Source organism: Netta rufina, assembly GCF_964035555.1.
Source record: "Netta rufina genome assembly, chromosome: 3".
Lineage (NCBI taxonomy): Eukaryota > Metazoa > Chordata > Aves > Anseriformes > Anatidae > Netta > Netta rufina.
In genome coordinates, this window is record NC_140125.1 from 20,775,603 (window position 1) to 20,801,670 (window position 26,068).

Below are 26,068 nucleotides of genomic sequence, written 5' to 3' on the forward strand. Positions count from 1 at the left end.
TTCTGATCCCAAGAATGAGGCAGGTATCAAACATTTTTCAGAAGATCTGCCTCCAAGTGTAAAATCTTGTTAGGCAAAGAGTTCCATTTCTTGACGTTACTTCTGGATAATCCCTTTTCTGCCATCAAAAGGATTAATAAATAAGTATGCAAAACGCATGGTGACCCCACTGGCAGGAAAATTATGCTACATCAGGAAAGGAATCATCACCAGGCCACCAAAGTGACTTTCCACTGGCATATTAGAAGGCAGAGTTAGAGCTATGGAATTTCTTCACGCTTGAGGGCTAACTCTTAAACAACACCAACCCATCTGTCATACATCATTTTATGTCTGCTTTGATTTCTTTTTGCTACAAAAAAAAAAATAAAAGGGGGGGGGGGAGAATGCACTTCAGAAATGTTACGGACCACCAGATTTGTTTCATATATTATCAAAGCTAAACATTCAAGCATTTTATGGAGATTAAGAGATTAGAGTCCAGGAGGTGTTGTGTTTTTTTTGTGTGTGTGTTGTTTTTTTTTTTCCTCCTCCCTTCTTCTTCTGTATGCAAGGCTCGTTCTCTCAGTCAAATTAAAAAGTGGAGTTCAAGGTATGCTGTTAATTCCTGAGGGGAAATGATACATAACCCACATGCACAAAGAAGTTGGCTTGTGTGCGGTTGTTTTTACAGCATGGAATCTGTTTCAATCTATGTTTGTTTAACAAGACGCAAGTCTCACAATGGTAATTTAGTAAAAGCTTGTGCAGTAAGTGTATACAATACCAGAAACAAGGGTCATAACTCTTTCCAAAGATACAAAGGCATCTACAAAGTGACCAAAACAAAAGCACTGCACAGGATTAGTTGTTTCAAAGCCCCATGTTCCAGTCAGCTTCATAATTTCAATACTCCATCTGTAAACACAAACTGATCTTAGACTGTTTCACATTCCAGTAACAAGTTACTGCTAGCGAATCCAGCACGGCATTTCACTTTTCATCTTCATTGCATTTCCATTTTTTTTTTAAATCCATAGTATCCAAAAGATACCTTCATTTGGAGAAATCAAACACTTGGCTTAAGTATTGTAATAGAGACCCTGTGCATCTGAATAGCTATGTCCTATGAAGCTGCTCAATCTGCACCAAAGCCCTTGAACATAAAACTAGCAGGCAGTGGCAACACAGGCTGAAGAGAGGAGGTGGCACACCAGGCCTCTTTGGCAATGCCCAAAATCTAAATGCTGCAGGATTACAACCGTGATTGCGTTCTGTTATGATTCCTTATTTACAATGGTTGTTTGAGGCTTATTAGGTAATACTCTGTTCTCTCTTAACAGAAAATATAGCTAAACGAAACTTTAAGAACAACCTCTGCTTTTTCCTATTTCATAGGATAGGTCAACGTCTTCAATCCCTGGCCCGTGTTCCCAACACAAATGTGTTACAGAACATATCTGACCATGACTTATGCTCACATCTTACCTACGCAGCATCTGTGCCAGCGAACTGAACTTTTCTTTGTCTTGCTCAGCATGTGGATTGTAAGAAAAATGTTGGCTCAATGTTTGCATTTTGTTCTTACCATCAGAGCCAGGATGCAGGCTTCAGTCAAGACAGCGTGGAAGCTCCTCAACAGTCAAGTCATTTCACCAGATGGGAACCAACCAGAAAACAACCAGCTGTAGCAATTCTCAGTCAGTCATTAACAATAGAAATGAATTAACAACATTAAAAAGTTCATAAGAAATGTTAGAAATAGTTGTTTATAAAAAAGGAACACATACTTACTGCACAAGCCTATTCTTGTGGCAGATTTTTTTTTGCAGCCATCAATTATTCTATAGTAAGGTCTGTGAACTATGGGTGTTTGCACTTCCAGCTACCTTCAGAAATAGCGTTCCACTTTTCAGATATATTTGGCTGTAATCAACTGGGCTAATCGGTTAGCCATCATTCAATCACACATTCTTGGAGGGTGACTCACCAGATGTCAGGTGGTTTAACATGCCTGCTCCTCCAGCAACCAGCTAGCTGCTGACATTGTTTCTCCCCCATCTCCAGAGTACCGTGCACAAATGATCACAGCAGTGGAAAGCTCGTGTCAGAGGATTAATATCATCAGTTATCACGGTTAGGAATAAAACCATTGGGAGAGATCTGCAATGGCATAACTACTCCTGTAACAACCATGGGCTAAGTTACAGGTTGCCTCTGTAAAGAAAATAATTAAGGGTATGGAATCTCCTTGATGATTTGAAAATCCCTGTTTTCTGGTAACGTTCTTTTTGTCTATTACAACACAAGCATCCTTTTTTTTTTTTTTTTTTTTTTAAATATAACATCAGTGGTGCTACCTATTTGAAGCTACTGTCATTTTAATTTAGCAAGTTTCAAAGGAGGAGTAACACATACACCACCTTCTTATTGTCCCCCACTGCTGCCAGGCATCAATATATTCAACACTCACATAGCATCTGGTTTGCGAGATGTAGCAGCCTTCGACTTCAGGCATTCCTTTCAGCATTACTCTAAAGGGAAATGGTCTAGATCCCCAGGTTGGTCCAGATGGTAACTCAGAGTTGTCTCGCTCCTCCTTTCCTCATAGCTGACACTGTTGTACCAGAGGAGCAAGCAAACAGGCTTTTCAAAGCAAGCCATCAGCTCTGGAGGTGAGCTATCCAAGGAAGTTCCTAACATCTAAATTCTCTAATAAGCACTGACAGGGGAGTTTTTGTAAATGAAAACTATTTCTTCAGTGTGTCAGATGACAGCTTTGAAGCTTCATGCAGCTGCTACGCTGGTAGCACCAGGCAATGGATTTCCTCTGAATTCTTTTGAGTGCTGATTCTTAAAATCACAACAACAGCCTGGATGGTTGGCTTGGGCTGGAGAGCCCAGTCCCACAGCTGGCACAACACCAGAGCATGCAAGGAAGAACACCACACTGAAAACACTTTTAGGAGCAACACAAGGAAGCAAGAAGAGCAATCCTCTGGAAGTTAATACTGAAGGAAAGATGACTCCCGTTATTAAAGAGCATTGTGCCATGCCTCATGACCAGCAGTCCCTTTCCTGTCTCACCAACTCAAAACAATAAAAACAAAACCCACACAATCTCTGTAGGCACATTTAACTACAAAAGGCACAGCAGCACTAAGAATCAATGCACAAAGGGAAAACAGGGGGGAAGCCATTCCCCCTGAAAACACACTATGAGAACGAGGGAGAACACCGCTAGTTTCGCCCATGTTTGCAGTGCTTGCTGTCTCCAGCAATACTGCCATTAAAACACTGTGCAGGCCAAACAAGCCAAAGCCTTTCCTCTGGCTACTTTGCTTAAGCAATAACAAAGCAATTCATCATGTAACCAAACAAATAAAACACTTTTTTGATCCTTCAGCAGGAAAAACCATGTGTAGATGCAGACGCACAGAGAGCCAATGATAACTGAAAGTGCTGCAGACTTAAGCCACGCTCTACGTATCCAAAAATGTACACGTGAATTATAAGGGTATCCTTGACCATCTGCAAAATAAAGCCAGCTTTTCCATATACATTTCTGTAAAATCCAGATAATTTCATACAGATACATGGATTTTACAAACAGGTGCAATTTTTAGCAGTTTAGTAAAGTGAGAGAAGAAATGCCAATACACACCTCAGTCTCTACAATTTAATCCAAGTAACTTGCACTGAATTTTTATCTAGTCTGGACAGCTATCAGAAATCCTGTCATGCAGCTCCTAAATCAGGTTTGAAATGAAACAGGGGAGTGATTTGGGATGGAAGCACTTTAAGGAAAGAGTTAACGAGCACAACATGACTAATACCTAACACTGACAGTATTTCTTCTACCATGGCGATGGAGCACTTGGGGGAGGGACAGGATATTATTATTAACCCTCTATTACAGATGAAGCAACCAAGAGAGAAAAGGGATAGAAAGAAATACTCAAAAGTTTCTTAATAACCCCAACCAACTAGAGAAACCAACAGTCCTCAAGGCTTTATAGAATTCCTTTCTCTAATCCAAACTGGAAGTGAAACCATCCTGGAAGTGCAGAAAAATGCTCTGTAGTGAAAGTGACTGTATCAGTATGATTAAGGAAATCCTCTTCCTCCAGACTGGCTTCCCCACCACGATGCTACAAATTCAACTAACCACATTCAGCCTGAGCACTTAACAGCTATACATGCTCCCGGAGCTCTTTCAATTAGTAAATGTAGCACTGACCTTAAGCGAGCAAGGAATGAGAGTCACCACTCCATGAAATGCTGCAAAAATAAATCCCAGTGAATGAAAAACTGAAGTCACCTACCCTCTACAATTATACTACACAGGTGTGGTTTTTTTTGTGCTCCAGACCTCCAACAGAATATATTTACTCAGTGTATTTTTTTAATTAAATACACTAAGTTAACATTGTTTCTACACTACTACCCAATAAAATGAAATCAACTCGCCTGTGAATATCACAAATATTTCTCTACATTACACCTCAGCATCAAAATGTTTTGCCTGGACTTGCTGCAATTTATACCTTGCTGACCATAGAAATCAAAGCAAAAACACTTAAAATGCCTTTTCTTTGGTTTGCTATGATTCAGTTTATACAAAGCTTAATCTGGAGAACACAAAGAGTGCTAATTTTCCTTCAGAGTCCGAATCCGCCCTCCTATTTGGTGCTGTTGTGATTGAGGCCAGTTCTGTCTGCATTACCAGTAAATGCTCTGCCTTACTTCAAAATTACTAAACGTAACCTAGGGATTTCTGGATGTGGCAGCAGAGGGAAATTGAACCACTCTGGAGCCACCTTCAGAACCATTTACTGACCTTCCCTGGTCGCAGTGCAAGGATCACTGCTTGCTCTCCCCTCTCCTCTGCCAGCTGCATGGCTCTGCATCACTTCTTTGACTTCGTTGGTCTGAAAGGCTCCAAGTACAACCCCAAGTCCCTTATTTGTATGTATGCTGCTATACCATAGGCACAGTAACAACAGAAAGCATTGCTGGAGTAGAAAAATACATGTAAGTGACACTGGCTCAGACAGGTTTAGAATGTGGAAGTTGGCTTAAGAGAGCTATAACTGGATCTTCACCCGATGGTATCTCTTTGAAGCCTCCAATAACTAAAATTATTTTCTAGTTTTTAAATGCAATGCTCACACTGTAAATCCAAAGAGCAGAGGTAATTGAGAAAAGTAGTTTTAGACAGAAACCTCACCTCTGGTGAAAAAGCAGCACAGCCTAGCAAAGGGACAAACAAATTATTCTAAAAGATGAGCTTTTTAAGGATCTCGTGTACCCAGACATGTAAAATTCGCATTCAAATCATGTATTTCTGAAAACCAAATATGTGAATTTCCTTGAAGGTATTTTTGGAAGATAGCATTGCAATCTTTCAATACGACAGCCCACAACAGAACCTCCTTCATTGGCATTACCCAAACATGTTTTGTTACACTGTGCAAACTGCTGGACTCTCAATGCAAGTTACAAGTACCAAAGCCAAACACTGATCCAGGCTAATAACTCTCAACAACTGAATCGTACGGCTGCTGTTACACCTAGCAGAAACCTGCAACACCGATGTGCTCCAAAGGTCCGACCCTGACTGAGGAATGCTCTCTCTCAGCAGAGCACAGAAGCGCTCTATATTTCCATGCACGCGTGCAGTAAAGACAAGGTCTTAAACCCATCGTGGTGTCTGGTTTCATAACATATGCCCTTCCTTATCAAATGTCATTTGTATTGACATGCCTGCATCTGTCTGCACAGATGTCATCCCATGTAATGAAGCATATGGGCTTAAGCTGACATTGTTTGCAAACAGGAAGAGCTTTTGGCAAGCGGGATTTAACATAAAGCGTTCTGCGGGCTGCCTCTCTTAACCCATCTTTGGTTGGCTCCTCTGCTCAGCTAGGACTGGTAGTCTACTTTCGGAGAGGGCAAAGAGCCAACCTAACAGATGGGCAGAAGTAAAGTCATGCCAAAGAACCAGAATGTGCATCTAATTTGATAATTAGAGGCTGAATTTCCCCTTAGAAATATTGCAGTTGCAGCGCACACCAAGTTTCCAAGCTTAAGGGCAAAAGAATATGCTTCAGTCTATCCAGTTGCGGGTTAATTATGAAAAAGCCAACAAAAAAAAAAAAAAAAGCCATGAAAGAGGGTGGAGACCAACCATGGGCTCCAATCATGCAGGATCAGTATTCTTCAAGGAGAAATGAAATAGAGAGAAGGGGAAGAAAGTAAGATTAAGCCTTTACCCTGAAATAGCTCTCCACAAGGGACACCTGAAAATCTTGGCCAAAACAGCTCTGTGGCCTTGCTGAAAATAATTTATGCTGAATGGAGATAAAAGCAAGGAACTGATGGCCACTTTACAAAGCATTAAACACAGCTTTCCTGTCCACAAGGAATAGCCAAGCCAATAGCTAGTAAAAGGCAAAGGACAAAGAGTGTTTATGGCTCAGTGGAAATCAAACATAACAATGTACACACATACTTGGAACCATCGACAATTACTGTCTTGGTTTTGATATACAGTGAGACAGAGCTGTGGCTACTAAAAGAAGTTAACAGTACAGGAGAGAAAGCTGAGGACCCGTCTGAAATTCTGCTTCTAACATTTGACAAGTTTTCATGCAATAATAGAGCGGTCCCTTAATTATTCTAAAAAGCTCTGTTAAAGCAGGCTCTTCTCCTCCCCAGGCATCTTTTTCCCTTCCCCACCTTTCTCAAGCCACTTTCTTCAGCAGGGTGAATGCCAAGAGCCATGCGAGACACAGTTGGAAAAAAAACATTGCTCTAATTCATTTTCCTCTTTCCACTCTTAAAGTGACTCTTTATAGATTTACACTCACATTGACGCTGGATGGAAATTAGCTCTCAAGCTCTCATTCACATCTTCAGAGCAGAAGAATTAGCCACAGATCTAAAATAATTTAAAAGTGATAGCTGCTACACGGCTAAAATCACATGCACTGCTTTACAGACCTCCACTGAGACATCTTCCTCTGAAGAAATTTGTCAATGGAACTTCCTTTGTTCACCTGTCAAATTCTGGCGAGCTACTTCCCGAGTACAGCATGAGACTTAACTGGGCTTTTGTTTAATTACTACCAAGACAATGACGCTCAAATGAAGAGCATAACATCAGCAACTGAGTGAAAGCAATCAATTAGGATGCCCTTGAAGCTGGCTTTCAAGTGAAAGAAAGAAGCTACTTGTCCTGTGGCCATAGACAAAAAATTAAAAATATAAATCTGTCATTTGCTAAAATAATACCTGGTTCTAAGAGGCAAATAAATTAAATGACAGGAAGTGCAAAGGAGAAGCCTCATTATGAAATAAGATCAAGATTTTACACCATAGTGCAGCTGCCACAGCAGAATTAAGTTAGTGGATTAACATGAATGCTCGTGACAAACTGGTGCAAACTCTTCTGTTTAACTCTGCCACAGGTGTCATATTCTGAAAGAGCCTAAATGATTTAATAAATGAAGCAATGACTTCACAAAGAAAGAAACAGAGGCCATGGAAAATGTCAAGTAATAATTAGTTTCTGGGTTCACTGCATTCTATCTGGCATCCCAAAAAAATGGAATATGAAAAAAATAAATAAATAAATAAATCTGAAGACTTGATCCTGCAAATTCCCAAGCTTAGTACTATATTTAAATATAAAAACACAAAAGGAGCTAATTCCTGTTAGATAGCGGTAACACACAAGTTGATGTGAAATCCTTACAGAAACATCAATTGGCAAGGCAGCAGCTGCATTTGCCAAACCAAACAACTCTAAGCAGGGTGGTAAGACCTAAATACAAGCCTAAGGACCTTCATATTCACCTGTTACTTCACTCCTTCCTTACACTGAGGATTGCAAACTCACAAACATTATAGGCAAATACACACCCTGACAAGCAAACAGCATCTATTATTAGAAATGGCCTTACACACATACAGAGGTCCACTAGAAATAAAGATCATCTCATCTCCAAAGTTATCATGAAAAGAAAAAGAATGTATTTGGAACATACCTGAAACCAGACCCAGAACCCCCAGACCCATACCTGAACCTGGACCCAGAGTCTGCCACAGCAGCAAGGGAAACCCATCAGAAAAAGCCCTTCACTAACAGCACTTTTAGACAGAAAATAAGACTTATGCATAAGGGAGAGAAGCAAATGGCTGAGCAGGATACACACCAATGACAAAATGTCTGCCCGTGGTCTAAAGAATGCGAGAACATCCCAGAGGAGATCTCACCACACAATTATGAAAAGTCTATCTTGCTTTTTGCTTTAAAGCCTCCTATCTAGATGTACCTTTTGCTTTGATAAGTAAGCAACTGCATCTGAAATCCAGCACAGTTATACTCAGTGTCCAGATTTTTCAAGCTTAACAGTATGAGATTATGCTAAAACGAGACTATGCTAAAACATATATTTCAAGATTAGAAGAGTTCAGCCCGCTTCCTACTTTGTCCCTCACCTGCAGGCAGATGCTAAAAGTTGAAAACATGGAATCAAAGAATTCTCACCTTTTGAAGTCAGGTTTGCTGCTTTCACAGTAACTAACAGAAATCTCCTACTTGTTTTATTAACAGAAGCCAGAAGGTCTCCAAAATGCCACCCTAGATTTGAGCCAAACATGACACTGTGCACGTCACATACTTATTTTTTCAAACAAAGTTCACAGACAAAGGGTTATCAATCAAACAAAAGCACTTTCCCCACGAAATGCCAAGAAAAGTAACAGAGTGGCTGGTTAGAGCAAGTAAACAACACAGTTCACAGGATTTGTATTGTCGAACCAAAGCTATCACACAGGTGAGTTTACCCTTCTTCCCGATAAGCAGACATCTAACAAACTGAAAACAATCCACCAAAATACCCACACTTTGATGCAATACGTTGAGGACCTGCTCTCTTTTGACTCCTGGAAACTGAAGTCATCAGGCTCTGGCACAGTGAAGGACACTGCTCTTGCAGCACATACACCACACCAAAAAATAATAATACTTTAAAAGTAGGACTTCACAGAGAAGGAACAAGAAGCTATACGGATAAACAGGCCATTTAGCTTTTTGTACAAATTACCAAAGAACACCGGTTCTAGACAGAAGTAGTATTATTTTTCTCAGCCTGTATGTTATTACAATAGCACATGCCATTAAACAGAAAATCAGAGAAAGCATCAGTTAGGAAGTTATTTTAGAGAAAGTGAAGAACGCGGAGAGGAAAAAAAATCTCAACCTGAAAATATATAATTAAAGTAAAACCTTCATTACAGAAATATTATACCGGTGCCTTCTGAAAGAGATTGTAAAAATAATGGAAAAAAAACAGTGAGACAGGAAGCTTAAACACAGCTAATCTAATGATGCCTTTCATAACACAGGAAGCAAGCGCACTACCAAAGAGATGACAAAACCAGAGATTATTTGAGGTGTTTACTTATTCCCAGACACGGCTAAAAAGTATGCGAAAGGAACTCATGTTAAGCACATCAATCTTTCTGCTAGAGCTTTTTGTTTTAAATCCTAGCAATTGCCTTTGTAACTAATGAACCTCCAGGTTCAACATAACAGCGCCTGACTTTACAACGAGTGCCAAGAGTTACTGACTGCTCTCATGTGCTCACCTTTGGAAATGCAATTTCCTCTTACAAATGGATGTCCTGATCCTGCAAACCTCTGCTCGTGCGAATGTTCTGCTTTGGTCAGCAGGGCTGCTGGTCGTGCTGGCAGCAGTGGGGCCGATAAGCACCGGTCAGAGGCTTTGGGATGCCATGCTCACCGGCTGGGCTTCCTGCTTGGGGCTTATCATGATGCCACCTTCCCAGACGTGTCAGATGTATGAGGTACCAAATACATTTACTGCAGTCCTGAATAACTGAATTGCATTTTTCCCTTCTCCTAGAACATAACTTAAGGATTGCACTGGCTTCTCTTGCATAAGACTCCAAGCCACTTTTATCTAATTATGCCACTCCACAACTATCTCCAGGAAAAGATCTGAATTTAAACTAACCAAGTCTCAGTAACTACGCCTTATGGCCTACCTGGTGAGAGGAAATAAAACACAGTTATCATCACGATCCTGGCAGGACAAGGAGAGAACAATCAGTGTTCAGTCCTACCAGACACAGCAATTGGGCGTCCTTTTGTTTTTAATTTCCTTTGACCTTAGAGCTTGTCCTTGTAAAGTTCTCGCTGTTGGCAAGCTAAGGCATCTATGTTTACATAAACTTGGTACACAAAGTGCTTCCACATTCTTGATAATGTCTTCTGTGCACACTTCCATCGGCTTCTCAGAGCTACCACTCACTGCCATGGTCCTTCCGTCAAGAAGGGATGGAAGTACACTGACTACCAAAAACATAACACGGGAGACTTAACACACAGCCTTCAAGGAAAATACATGCAGACAAATACCGCAGTTGATTTCAACTTGTCAAATTCTCCGACATACAGAGCGACCATGTCATGCACACATTTTTAACTCTTGATACACCAAAACTGCAGAAAGAAAGTTTAGATAGTTTATGGACAAGTCAAGTCACTGTTTTTCCAATGCCAAATGCAACAACAGGTACAGAGATGGGCAGCACATGATGCAGTCACACATGGCCTGCAATAAACCTGGTCACGTTTGGGAAGATACAAATTAATGGTTTTCACTGGCTGACAGAACTACAGCATCCAAGTCATGTTATAAATCTTTCTGTATTTCCCTACCATGATGGGGTAAGAGAGATACCGTGTTTAAAACAAATAAACAAACAAAAAAAGCTTCAGTCTCTTTTCCTAACAGGTGAAGGTTTGCTACATAAAGACTTCAAACATCCGACCTTGACAACATTATTCAGAACAGACTCTTTGCTGTTTGGCACTTTGCACAGTCCCTTACACTGCAGTGAGCATTTGACATCCAGCACTGTCGGTTTGTTAGGCTGGTCAAATTCCTTTAGCTTTGACCTCTGCACACGAAGATAGCCATGCATGCCAGCAAAATAACTCAGTGAGACACCAGCAAGAAATATCTGCATTCAAGTCATCATGCACAGTTCCCATCTCCATGGGATCGGTTTAGCACCTTGCTTAATGCACGCTGCATTTAGACCCGCTGATGCATACGGTACTGATGAAACCATTCTACAAGCACCAGCACAGCTTGAATCAACCTGGCTTGGGCACCACAACCCAAGACCATCATTGACAGGGCGAGAATATAAATGGGGGAGCAGATACATGGCCTGTCAATTATCTCAGGATAAAGCAAATCAAGTGCATATCAAAGTACACGTAAAGAAGTACAAAATATTGCAAAGGAGGTGAGCTTGTCCAAAGGGACCTGGACAAACTTGGTCCACATTAACCTCACAAGGTTCAACAAGTCCAAGTGCAAGGTGTTGCACCTGCATCAGGGCAATTCCAGCCATAAGTGCAGGCTGGGGGAACTCATTGAGAGCGTTCTGTGATTCTACCATCATAAAGCTAGAGCACTGTACATTTTTTCTCACAGAGACTTAAATCTTTCACCAAATGCTCCAGTGGACTGTCTATTTTAAGATTGTCCCCACAGCAAAGTTCTTGGTATTCTTGAGAAATTAATATAATAAATCATATGGCTCATTATCAGAAGTTTTTCATGGTAAACAGTCTAGATTCTGTCTTAATCTCATACAATCACTCTATTACCAAAGAAGGGTATTTTTCAACACTGAAATTTTAAATATTATTTTATTTTCATTCCCCTGTTTTAACTTCTCTTAAAGGCACTCAACAAAATCAACACACATTACATTCTCAAAACTGTGGCCACAGCGCTCTCAGGCTGTGGTGAGCAGCCTGTTCAAGACAACCATCCACCACCCCATTTCTCCATTCTAAGAAACTACCTGAATAATTGAGGGTTTCCTTTGCTGTCACTGTCATAGCCTTCATTGCTCTGTTTGACTGAAACATACATCATGAAGAGACTAGGAAGTATATTTCTTCTGCTTCCACCCAAGGTTAAAAAAAACCAACATCGTAAGTCAACACTAATATAAGCATAAAGAAAGCAAAATTCAGAGGGATTTAACAGTGGACAGTATTTTCTGAAGTAAGCTGAATACCCCACTCATATAACAATTTATTTGCACAGAACTTACTGTCAGAAGTAAGCTCAGGCAAGCTCACAGTCTTGCCGCTCACGAATATTTTAAAGTAGTACTCTGGAGGGGGTGGAAAGAAGTGCAACATTTCACAGCAGCATGCAGAGAGTTAGCGGTACTTGTCAACTACACTAAACACATAAGGCTAACATGAAAGTACAGCTCCATATGAACAAACTTGTATTGTAACACTAGGTGTAAATACTTAAGTAGGAAAGAAACCTTACATAGCATCAACAGAAGCTGACACTGCTGACTTACAGTAGTGAAATGCCTGACTGTTTCTTAAGCATACCCAGCCCTTTTTAGACATTTTGACAGATTAATTAGTACATGGGTAACGAGCTTCATACCTAAGTCAGGCTCTAGGAAAACTGTAAGAATATATCGATTTCCTTGTATAAACCCATTTGTGCATCAGAAGGAACAACTGGGACACCATTAGGCAAGGTTTCATGTCTTCTGAAAGCAAACCCTACCCAGACCAACCATGTACCCTTTCAGCAGTGAAGAGTCGCACAAAAACATACCCTACAAAAGCAAAGAGTTTTTTTCTCTTTCTTTTTTATTATTTTTTTTTTCCTACAGTTCATAAATTTCAAACTAGGCACAAATGCATTTTAAGGCACCAAGCTATCCAGGGAAACATGGACACATGGAAGAAAACTTGCAAGACAACTCTGTCACTGCTCTTCTCTATTCTCAGAAAGAACCACAACAAAGTGGGAAGCAGCAGCATGTAAGTAGCAATAGTGTGATTTAGCATTCTCTGCTATCACAGATTCCCACAACAGTCTTGGCTAAGTTGCAAGGAATCACAGGACCTACACTCAAATATGTCTACATGACATGTTTATTTTGTAAGCAGAAACTTGCCTTGTCTACTCTCCAGTTTGAAACTACCAGAGCTCTTGAAGCTCTGCTAATATTTCTGTCTACCAGCAAAAGACTGCATTAGCCATCCCCTTAAGTTAGCAGCCAACTGCTTTCCTGGTAAAGTGACCAAAGCATTTTCTGAAACAGACTGAATCTTCACAACACTATGAAGAATACAAACAAACATCCAGACAACCTTGTAGCTCTAACTCCCTTTAAAGTATGCCAAGCAAGCAAGAAAGAAAAAACTATACTAATAGTTACTATTATTTCAGGTGCCCCTTTTCCAGGACCTTTGAAATAAACTTATCAGCTGATCATCTGCATTCTTCATCTTGTGGCAGTTCTGCTCACACGAAGTATTTTGGAAAACTCTTAAGGAAGAGTGCAGATTTTCTCAGAAATCTCTCTTTTATATATTTGGGGCAGGACTTTCAAGGCCTGTTCCCACTAAAAGCATCAGAAAATTTACTGAACTTCAACATGTGACAAGTTAGGCCAGTGAATATATTACTTTTCCTTCTTCTGTCCCTCCATCCTGGTGAAAAACAGGCCCGAAGTTTTGTGTAGAAATCCCTTTACACATTGCCGCACCTTTAAAGGATCTGAGGTAAGCGCTGCATATCGCATACACAGAAATTGTGGGGTTTCCACTACAAGTGGGATACAGTTTTGCACTGAAAGAATAAATGAAAGCACTGAGGGAAGGGGTCTTGATGAAAATGTCATGTACACAGGATCTCAAAGACAGGATCTGGCTCCTATGAGTTGAATCTCTGATGGGCAAAGCCCCCTGATTTTGCCCAGGCTTGTCCAAAAACCTAGCTCAATTAACATCATCAATAAAAAGCTAAAGGCATTTTATCTACAAGGTAGTGAATGCCTCCTCTCAAAAGAGGGAGTTCCATGATAAGAGCTAATCTAAAAAACCCGAGGAATGCAAAGTATTTTGTCAGTTGTAAAAACACGACAGAATTGCACAAACGCAAGTTAAAGCAACTACTGGTAACCTCACACTTCTCCTACCCAGCCAACCGACCCCAGGTGAAGGCCCGACCAGTGTCCACTGGGTAGCTACGCCTTGAACTGATGGAGTCCCAAAGGACATCAACTTTCTTGTACCTTCACAAGCTATTTCCATTCACCTTGCTTTCCAAGTTCAGAAAGGCAGCACGAGACCATCATCCAAGTAGCTTGGGCCATTTCAATGGGGAAGTCAGAAAATCCGTTCCTAATATTTTGTAGAGAGCTGCCAGACAGCCAGCAAGGCAGCTCATTCTGGTTGGTCAGGTCACCTAAAAGTTGCAGAAAACCATGTTTTTTATCCTTTGAGTCACAGTGTAGTTTTCTGAAATTTCTGTAGACAAAGCTTATCTGTGTTAACACCGCACAGACACTAATCTGCCTACATGAGTTGATTTTTAGATGGGTCACACTGCCTGCTACTAATTTTTTCCCCACTTTGTCTTTTGCAAAAGTAACATTTGCAGCCTATAGATGTGCAAGAATTCCACAGCAGTCGGTACACTACCATTTGACTATATTTTCTTTGAAAGGCCCACTCACTGAGTTACACAAGACCTAGCTACATTCTGAAACTGGTCCCAGTGTTAGTCATCTGTCTGACTGTGACAGTCATTCAGTTGAAGAATGTAGAAATATTTGCAATAAATACATCAATTGGAAAGTCTTCTCTGTCCATTAAAGCACATACTAGAAATTGCTGATCATCAGATAACTGAATTGACTAGTAACTAATAGCAGTGCTCCTCAAATGAAGCCTGACTGACATTTATGTTCTTCCCTAAAACAGCCCCGGCCACAGCAGAGCATGCCTCAACACATTAAAACATGCTTCATTTTTATGAAAGAGTTAAAGTCACAAACAAGCTTTCTGTGAATCCTGATCATACACAAAAGCACAGTATTTCAATTCCACCTGCACTGCCTTTAACTAGAGCCACCACAGTGGAGCACGGGAATCCATTACCCTGTTCCTAGCAGCAGCTTACCCTACGTCTCCAAAAGACATAAGAAACATCACACCAGACACTTGTAGCATGATCTGTCCTAAGGGAAATTTCTTAATCCCTGTCAGATAATGGTTGATTTATGCCCTGGAGCACCATAGTTAACATCCCTTCAGCTGTAGCTGTAACTGTTCCTCCCATCCCTACAAACAGTTCATTTTTCTTTTTTATCCTACTAGGCTGTTGGTTTATATGTTCTCCTTCAACAGTAAGCATTACTGTTATTTGTATTTAAAAAGTACATAACGATTTAGCTGTATTTTATATGCTGCCTTTCAAACTACACTTTACACCTAGTCAATGCATTGTACCAAAGGGTAATTATCACTTATTAATATCAAATAAGTATTTTGCACATATATATCCTACCTCCTCTAAGTGATAGCATTGACACAAAGTTACACTCATATTTTCAGTTCAACTTCATATGAATATTTTTCAATCTCTTTCCTTTGATAGGAGATCATGAATACAGTATTCCAGGTGAATTTGAACACTGGTTTAATAACCTCCTTCGCGTTATTAACACAGCATTTCACAACAACTGCGGTCGTTTTTTTCTGCCTGATGCTAAGCATTAAGGAGGTGCACAGGTTCAAATAAAATACTGTTAAAGTCTTTCTCCCCACCTTAATATATAGTTAATTTACAATCCAGTAACATGAACAAGTAACTTGATTATTATTACCTCCAACATGCATATTCTTGAATTTATCAACATCATCTGCTGTGCTTCCCTTTTACCCAGCTTTCTTGGATTCCCTTTCCAGTCTTCTTCAATCTTGCCTAATCCAAATACTTTTGCATCATTAGCAAGTTTTGGCACACCATCATTCATCTAGTTTATTAGATCACCAACATACATGTTCACCACCCTCTTTTCAGAGTTGTTTCTACATCACATGGTAATTTAAGGTTTACTGACAAAAAAAAAAAAAAAAAAAAAAAAAAAAAAAAAAAAAGAGATGTATTCTTAGTCATAAAGGAGATCATTTCAGCTAGGTACCGGTGAAATAAACAGGAAAAGTACATTCTTTGAGAACTAGGAAACAGAGTTGCAACTTCAGAAAGTCTTGCATGGTGTTGAGCAAAGCTTGGTATCTAAACTCCTTACATTAGCAAAACACAAGAATGCCCCACAATACAGAACACTACACCGGGGTTGTAGGACAGTGTTCTCTCCAGAATATCACTCACTGAACATTTCACACATCTTTTCCCTGTGGAAAAATCCTTTGTTTAGAAAGCCCTCTCAGTATCAGTTAAATTCATGCTTAATTAATACTAAGTTTGTAGTCTCTTAGGTTGTATCTTCCTAGTTTTTTTTGAGAAGCTGTTCATTTATAGCTAATTATAACATGTACAACTACTTATTATGATAGCAATGATAGCAGAAAACATATTTTAAAACAAATGTGCATGCTTCTTTCCCATACTTCGTGCTGCATCATAGTCTTGCACCCTTAATCACAGACGACACTTCTAGCATTGATAAGTCTGACCTTGAGAAATGCTTTGAAGAGCATTCTTGAAGACTTATGTACTTTCCCCTGCATCTAAAGCCAAAAATACCAATCAATATTGCTCAGAAGGCATTGACTGCATTTGCATAGTCACATTACCTTCATTTGACAACCATCTCATTTTGGTAGTTCCCTAAGACTAAGCTAAATTCCACGATAGTATGCACTGAAAGTTGAAGATGACAAAATTAAATGCTCCTAATCCTTTGATCCTTCACACAAAGCCATCCCTGAATTCATGAAGTGTTTAAAAAATGTTCAATTGTATTTGTTAACAAATAAAAAACAGCAACAGATGTAGTGGAAATCATGCTCATCAGTTCAGAAGAAAAATATCTCAACCATGCTGCCTTAGAAGTATTGTTTTATTGATTCCTTTATTTCTTACATACCAAAGTACAAGGTGTGAAACAAGCATCCTGATAACGTGCACAAACCAAAAGTAAAGATGCAGTATAAACCTGTCTAAATCAATTTCCACTATTTCATGAAAGGGATGAAGACGGAGTCAACAAAACTCCCATCAAGCACCTAACATCAGCTTTCCAACACTTGAACATTCAACTCAGTCCTTGCAGACTCCAGAGTTCTCCCCACTCCCTCATACTTGCCAAAAGAAAGAGGACAGGGGAAGAGTCATGGGAAGAGCTCCTGCTCCAAGGCCTATTCTGACATTTATGAGGAGCCCCATCCCAGCAGAGCATGCGAGATGTCATCTCGTAGGTCACCTTGTCAGCTCCAAGCTCACTGCGCACAAATCATAAGGGTGTGCAGGAGCCCTGAGCAGAAGCTGGGCACCCCGCAGGACAGACTGCACTCGCTTTTCAGACAAAAATTTCAGAGAATTTTGTGCAGATTCCTTGCAGAAGGACCAGTGGCACAGCGCAGTACCAATCTCCTCTTCTGGAACTCCACAGAGGACAACAGGCCAAGGCGCGCTGTGCTCGTGATGGACATCAAAAAGACTTTTACAGCACCTGCTCTGCATAAAAATTAAGCTTTTATCAAAGTCTCCTTGTAATTGAGCTGGATACACATACACAAATATATTACATACTAAATATTATAGCCTAGCTCCTGCAAAGACTTGCATACATGTTTATCATTACATATATAAAAGAAATTCCATGGTTTCAAAAGCTGTATTTGTGAGGATGAATTAGAGCACACGGGTGAGTCTTTGCAGGACTAAGACCTATAAGCCCCTGAGCAGCAACATCTCCTGAGAACTTGCTATGATTTGCACATCACCAGCAGTTTATAACCCCCTCTCAGCTGGCTAACCCTTGCAACAGGGAAGGACTTGCTTGCAGCTGAGGAGCTGCAGTTAAAGTTCACTTCTCACACTGCACACACCTATGCTAAAATTAAATCCAAATTAAAATGAGCTACTTGAGTACCATTTAATCAAACACAGCCTTGCTGGATATGAGAGGAAACAATGATGAGCAGGCCCTTTGGCTGTAGTGGTACCAAGCAAACAGAGAAAAAGGAAACAGCACAGTTACCAGAAGTAGGTAGGTAACTTTTTTATTATTATTAATAATAATGAATACTTTATTTAAGATTGGAAGAGCCACCGGTGGCCAAAACAATTTTCTAAGTGTGCAGGAGCAGATTTTTTTCATAGAAAGCCATTCCATGCCTATGTTGCGATAACTGACTCACGGGCTTCTGCTGGACAAGAACGACCAGGAGAGCAGTCAGGCATCAGCATTAACACTGATTGCTAATTAACCCCCACGACCAACACTGCTCCTCTTACAGAAGCATATAAAAGGCCTGCTTAAAACTGTTTGTCCAAAGCAGACACAAAACCTCAATTTGCTCACAGATCAGCCCTGCAGCCCTCCCCCTGGCCTTGGTCTGCACCACTGCATCCTCCGAGACCGCACGCTGCCAGTCCTGCTCTCAAGCTTGTTGCACACGAATGCCACGGCGGAAAGGCTCTACCACAGATTTTGGGGACCGCCTTTCAGCTGACGGGCCGTTCTTTCAGCCCTAAGTTTCACAGAGCTCCCAACTTTTGTATCGCGACCCATTAGATACACACAAGTGCCCTCTGCCTGTAAGCAGCTCTGGCACAGCCTCCCGAAGAAACCGAGAGGAGTTGAAGAAAGTCCTGCCAACAGCAGCACGGGGCCTACAGCTTACTTACATTCCTATAACATAACACACGCTTAATGCTGTGCCCCGTAACGAGGGCTGGATGTCAGCTACGGACCCTCGAGGGCAAGCACGAGGGCTGTCACCTGCGTGCCACGACACCCCTGGACAGCTGAGCAGCCCCATCAGGGCTGTCTCCCCCCAAAAAACCCCTCGTGATACAGAGGTTGGCAGGTGGCAGCGTGTGATGGGGGGGAGCCATTTTAGAGGCATGCTCCCCCAACTCCGAGGGGTTCCGGCACCTAGCAGCATTTCTAGAATAACCCAAGCCGGCAGTGGTTATCTACAGAGTTTAAGGGAAAAATATATATGTATATGTATTTTATATATATATATAAATATATAAAGCAGCAGCTTCAGGTAGAGGTATGCCTCCCAACTCCAGCACCAGGCTAGGTGCCAAAAACCCCCAAGAAAACTTTCTGGGCGGCAGCACGTTGCACCGCAGCGGGCACAGCCGGCTGGAGGGACGGATGCTCGCCACGGCAGCCGCACACACACCAAAAAAAAGGGGGGGCTGAAAGCACCGGGACCGGGCTCCGGGACCCCCTCCCCGAGCAACAAAGGCCGCGGCAGGGCGGCGGGGGTGGGGGGGAGCGGCGGGCACCGCGCAGCGCCGAGCGCCCCCCGGCCGAGCCCGGCTGCGCCGCCGGCTGCCCCCCGAGCCCTGCCGCCCAGCCGGGCCGCTCCCGAGGCGGTGCTGAGCCCCGAGCCCTCGGCTCCTTACCTGCTGGGCGGCTCCGGCTCCGCGGCTGCGGGCGGGGAGCAGCGGCGGGGCCGCTCCCCGGGGCGCTGGGCAGGGAGAAGCCGCTCCCGCCGCCCCGGCCCGGCCACGGCGGGGAAGTTCGGCGGGGCGGCGGCGGCGCCCGGAGCTCCTGCTGCCGCCCGCGGGGTGCGGGACGGAGGGAGGCGGGCAGGGAGGCAGGGAAGGAGGCAGGCAAGGAGGGAAGGAGGCAGGCGGCAGGGCGGGGACGGGCGGCCCGCGGGGGCGAGCCGGAGGCGGCGGGGCTGGGGCTGGGGCTGGGGCTGGGGCCGGGGCCGGGGCTGGGGCTGGGGCGGCGCGGTGCGGGGAGTCACGGCGCAGGAATGCCAGGAATGTGGGGCGGCCGCTGAGACGTCGGGGACACGACTTGGGATTTCTTTTTCTTTTAATTTTTTTTAAAGACTCTCTCTCCCCCCCCTCCTCCTCCTCCTCCTTTAGGAAAGAGGAGGGCTGAAGCCCCCCCCGGAGGAGGGAAGAGGAGGGAGGAAGAGGAGGGCGCACGCCGCTGCCAATGGGGGCGGCTGCCCCGAGCAGTCCTCCCCGGGCGCGGGCAGCGCTCAGGGTTTGGGGCCGGCCCGCGGCGCCTCCCCGCCCCTGCTCCGCCTCCCCGGGCCGGCAGGGACCGGCCGGGACGGGCCCTCGGTGCTCCTGTGTGTCCCCCCCCGGGGCAGCTGGGTGCCCCTCGCCCGCAGCCTGGCCTCGGGCACAGGGCGGCTGCTCCCCGCCGAGCCCCCCATGCCTGCGGCTCCCCGCAAGGCAGGGAGAGGGCTGCGGGAGAGGGGCTGCTGTGGGGGCATCGAGCTGGGCTGGGGAGCGGGGTGGGTAAGACGTGGTGCTGCTTTGAAGCAGGAAGGGTGCCCGGTGCTTGGCAGGCACGGGAACGGCCTCCCAAAATGGGCATCGCTTCCCAAACTGAGTATGGCCTCCTGACGCAGTCACGGCCTCCCAACGTGATCAAGACTTCCCAAAACACTCAAGGCTTCCCAACACGGTCAAGGCTTCCCAACCCAGTCAAGAATTCCCAATGCCTGCTTCAAGAGAACATGCCAAGGGGCTGGGGAAACAAGCAGCGCCCTCACGAAGGCTGGGGCTACCTGGAGGCGTTGAATGGAGCACAGTGGGCTTGGGTGGTGTGATTGTTGGAAATGATGCGCACACACTCTTGCTTGTCATCGCTGGTGGCCAATTTGCAATTATTTCTGTGTTACGTTACATTTGTGTAAAATTATCCATGTGCCCGAAAGCGTACAGGAATACTGTTACCAGCGGGCACCTGTAGAAATGTCAAATGGAGGCACGCTAAAGCTGTGACAAAAGAACTTAAAGATTTTAACAAATGCTAAATATATGAAAAATAGTGATAAATGAGGAGTGATGCTCTTTCTGAGTTGCTGAGTATTTCTGCTACTTGTACACTTAAGCAATATGTGAGCAGATTCATTGGAGTCCGGCTCACTCGGATTAATAATGGTAAGAGGATCAGGAGCTGAGAGAGGGAGAAATAGTACAGATTCTTGATTTTGATAGATAAGTAATTGTATTTAAATACCGTATGTGGAATCACAGGCCTATGCCTTACCTCTGGCATAATATTATTATAATTACATTTTGCAAGGAAAGTCCTTTTCATCTAAGACTCTCAAACATTTTACAAACACCACACCTTAATGAAGTAAGTAATTATCCCCATTTTACGTATAGCTACACCGAGGCACTGAGAAGTGACACCATTTAAGATTTCAGCTTGAATTATACTTGACCACATATAGATACAGAACTATGAGTAGCAATCTGGAAGCAACATCGGGTGTCAGAATGCGATGATAAGATGGAGCATAGAGCTGCTGTGCTCTGAATTTTTTGCGGTTCAACTTTGTGCCAGTAAACGGCTTCTTCCTAGTGAGTGGAAGGTTGCATGAGAGGGTAGCATGCTTCAAAACTAAGGCTGAACTTGTTAGGCTCCTTTCAGGCTCTCCCCACACTGTGGGAGGTATAAGGTCTTTGTTTTTTAAGACAGTAAAGATTGACTTTTGCAGCTATGCCTCAATGTGGTGTGCTGGCTGCCTGGAGTCTTCCAGTTGAACTTGTGGTTTAGCAGCCAGTCACTTTTACTCTCACAGGTCTCCCTGCATTTGAAGAAAACTTATTCAGTTACCTTCACTTGAAATAATGTTAGAAGAAGCATAAACGTGCTGACAGGTGAAAGTTCTGGAGGGGAGATTTTCTGTATCGGCTATCAGCAGTGCAGTTCCCTAGAAGAAATAAAAACAGTCAAAATAAATAAACGTTATTTGTCAGCAATAGCTTTTACTAAAAGGTCAGCTCAATAGACTCAGCAAAATGAAATGTGTTTCAAAGTTACCAACCAAGAGAAGCTTCTGAAACTTGGAATACTGAAGACCATTACTTTTTTCATGAGAGTACTTAACACAATGATTAATGTCTATATGAAACTCTCAGACTGCAGCAGTAGGTGCTTTAGAAATACAGAATTTTGCAGACATCATAGTCAGTTACTGCGTGGAATCTTCTATAAGGAAGTTTGTTATGTTGGTGCCACTGTCCCTTTCCAGGACTGTTGATACCTTGAACCTTTTTTTCCAAGAGCTGCTAGGAACATATAACTCTGGTTAAAACAGAGAGTTCCCACCTGCTTCTTGGGGAATGGTTTCATAAAATATGGAAATTTAGGTGTTTCTCATGCTGCTTCAGGAATACCGTGTTCAGATGATACAAATCATTCAATTGTTTCCAAACCTCTATACTTGTTCATATTTGTCCAGAAAACTGACAGGTTAATCTTCTATCAGCCATCTGTAGGCTGGATTATATATTGTCTTCTAGGGGATCATGTTACAGCATTATGATGATGATGATTATTATTATTATTTGCTGAAAAGGTGAAAATTCTAAATAATATTTAGAGACTATTGACTTACTATAATGATTTATGGAATTTACCTCCAAAACATTACCTCTGCCCTGGTGTAAGTTAATTTTTATATTGGTTCCTTCTACAATTTCAATGGGATTATTATACCAAGACGCTCTATGGAATGGTAGAGTAGATGGGGAAAAAAATATTGACATAGGACTGCACCTCAGCTACCTTAGCTACTAGTCTTCTGTGAGATCTTGGGCATGTAGCAGCACATCCCTGTACCGTAGTTTTCTTCTCTGAAAATTGAGCTAATGATAGTGATCTTAAGAAAGTGCATTTTGATTTGCAGATGAAAGCACTCTATAGGAGATAGGCATTACTTAAAAAAAAAAAAAAAGTCCAATGAACGGATTTGACAGGCTTGAATGTTGTCTCGAAACCCTTCTGAAAAGTTTTAGCCCAGCACCATTCAGCTTGACCAAATGGTTAACTATCAGCAGGGGAAAATTGATTTTATGTGGGTCAAAATACAGTAGACTTTTATGATGTCGATGTTACCCGAAGAGTCATGTGCAATTCAATTTGAAGTGTCTTAGCACCTTGCTAGCAAGACCTGTATTAAACATATTTTGAATGTGTTTAAACTGAGGCTAGAGCAATTCTTGAGTCTTGTTATAACATGGAAAAATCTCAGTCCTTGTTGGTTGGTGAAACCATGTCATAACCTGTTTTGTATAAAACTGTCTTTAAACTGTGCTTAAGCAACAGCTGGTGGTTTCTCCTGTGAACAGCAGATGATGTTTAATTAGCCCTACAGTCATCTACATTACAATCAAATCAAAGAATGCAGTTGCAACACATTCCCAATTTGTATTGTAAATGTGACCCTAACTGTGTTCCTAAAATCTCTGTCATGTGCAACAGCTGGGTACACTGACCTGATTGTAACATAAGCAGACACGTAGTACATGAGTATAAATTCCCATTCCTAAAATCATATTTGTTCTTTATAAACATACTTTTAATGTTTGAAGCTTACCACAAGGAAAAAAAAAAAAAAAAAAAAAAAAGTTTACTTCTGTAGTATTCTCTGCTCTCATTAATTATTCCATTTAATAGAGCTTCTCAAAGTCATCTCTTAGAAAAGGAATTTGGATTACGCAATCTTGGAAAACAAACCTGTTGCCACCAAGCATGAGCTAACATGTTGTAGTACTCTACAGCTTATCACAAGCAAGCCAGCACCCAGTTTTGTAGACCAGAAAAAGTCTTGGTTGATTATCTGTGCAAATAAACTATGCTGTGTTGAATATTCTAGTTTGCTTATAGTCTGCCTGAGGACTTACTGAATACCTGTGCCTGTTTTTAGCTCTTCAGTAAGAGTCGTAAAATTAAAAACTTTTAGCATCTGTCAGTGAAATAATGAACTTTTGATTCCATGGTTGTAAGCACTCCAAATGGGATTGACATAAGCAATGTATCTCTCTATGCATCTGTTTCTGTTCTCCAAGCTAAAACAGTCTAATTTTTAGGACTGAATGAGTGACATTTTTTCCATTATCACTGTTTAGCAATTTGAGTACTTTTAGATATATCATTTAAAATGGCTATTAGGTCTTCAGATTTCTGACAACGTGGTCTCCTGAGGAAAAAAAAGTAAAGTAAAATAAAATAAAATGACTAACTTTTAACAGAAGTTCATTTAACTAATTTAGGATTATTATGATAAACCTAAGTACATAATTTGCTGCTCTGTTATGTAATACACTCTATACGTGCATATAACATCTGCCTGAATGGCGGGAGAGCAAGTCTACAGCAGGTATAAATAAAAGCAATCAATCGCCTATCAAAAATTATCAGCTTATAGCTTTAGGACCCAGTCCTTCGATGTAATTTATTACAGATGTGTAGCTTCAGTTCTTTTGTAAGTCCATGGGACTTAGCAGCATGCCTAGAAGTCAGCATACGCAACTGATTTGTAGATATTTTACCTGCTGCTCTCTTCTGATAATTGTAATCTTTATTTATGTGTCTCGGCATGGATTTGGATGTCTGATTGTGGTCACACAGGTCTGAAAATATTTAATTGCCACTCCAGGATAAATGGTTTCTTGAGAAAGCAAAGAGCTATTGTCATAATCTTGAGTCTGTTTTTGGGACTCTCACAAACTTGTGTAACTTTAATTGAGCCATTATTGTTTGCTATCTCTGTGAAATGGGCACAAGATCATGCTTGTATATGAGAGTACTGTAAGACTCTGAATTTTAAGACTTTCTGAAATCAACAGCAAAGAGCTCTGTTAAAGAATAATGCTTCAGCTATGTGTACTTCAGCTTTTTAAATACTATGTATTGTTTCTAACAAAGCCCTAATACTCATTCTTACTTTTTTGGTTGAAACTCACTCAGAAAAAGTTTCCTGTCAGAGTAATTTTAGAGTGTTGAGAGATGCATATAAAATTATTTTCTGTGCTATCATTTCACGATACATTCTATACCCTGGAAAAATTTAAAATTCACACTAACATTTTCCTGTAAAGAATTAATACAAAAATGGCATGAGAAATACCAGTAAAACTGTTGAGATTTAGACTTGGAAGAGGTAAGAAGATCAACTGATAACTGAAGTCATTGAAATGTAGCATGCTGTCATCTTCTCCTTGCATATTTATTTATTCTATTGGATCACTACTGCGTGTGGTTCGTTGTTTGAGATGGGTTTCCCACTGCAATTAGCTGAGCGAGTTTTCAGTCACCCTAGAACTTGCCTGCAAAAATGGCAGAAGTAATGCTGAGGTGGTTAAGATGTGTGTAAGATAAAGGCATACTTTTCTCTTATCTCGTCAGCCTTTTAACAGGAAAACATTGGAAGATTTTAGAGACAGCATTAAGATAGGCAGAGGCTAAGAACTGCTCTGGTTAGTTTGTCATGAACTCTGTAAAGTGACATTCTTAATTGTTTCACTGATAAAAGATTTGAGCAGTAGATGAACACAATAGAAAACAAGTACAGATTTTCAGATAATAACTACATAAAAGTAGTACAGAAGTTTTTTATGTATATTTAAATAAAGGTTATATATATATATATATATATATATATATACACACACATATGTATAAGCCATAACAAAAGAGAAACAGAGTATAGGCTCAAGGCTTTAATGTAGGTAGTTCATGGGAACAGGATGTTCAAACGGAGATTAGACACAGCAAGGACAGCCATGACAAATGATCAAGAACTTGAGAGGACAAAAGAGTTGGTGAAGAAGGAAAACTCAGACTTTTGAAGGCAATCTGGCAGATGAGGGCCACCTATCATGGTGAGAGCTGCCTTTAAGGAAAACAGAAATAAGAAATTGGAAAAAAAAAAAAAAAAAAAAAAAACTGAAGAAAAGAGTTAAAGAGGATAAAGAGAGGAAATTACTGAAGATTAACCAAAGAAAAACTGATCTAGAGAGTCCCAACAAGAGAAAGAGGTAATATACATGTCAGCATATAATTTCCACGTGCCTCACTAAAGAAGAAAAGCGAGGGTTAAAGATGGAATGCGGCAGAGATGGCTATGAAAGGTGAATGCCTTTTAGTTTATATAGTGCAGTTAGTATAGTGCAGTTTGTATACTATAGTTTTTCTTAATCATTTTTTTTTTGCTTGAACAAAATGATACTTG

General features: G+C 41.6%; 1 protein-coding gene across 2 annotated transcripts in view; it reads right to left on the reverse strand.

The window, feature by feature from the left end:
• The window catches only part of PTPN14 (protein tyrosine phosphatase non-receptor type 14), a 113,965-nt gene extending 94,102 nt beyond the window's left edge, over positions 1-19,863 (reverse strand). For both annotated transcript variants that reach the window (XM_084284705.1, XM_084284704.1), the window contains exon 1: positions 19,476-19,863. The gene's annotated coding sequence lies outside the window, so the exon portion shown is untranslated. The remainder of the gene's footprint in view (positions 1-19,475) is intronic.
• Positions 19,864-26,068: the final 6,205 nt, after the last annotated feature.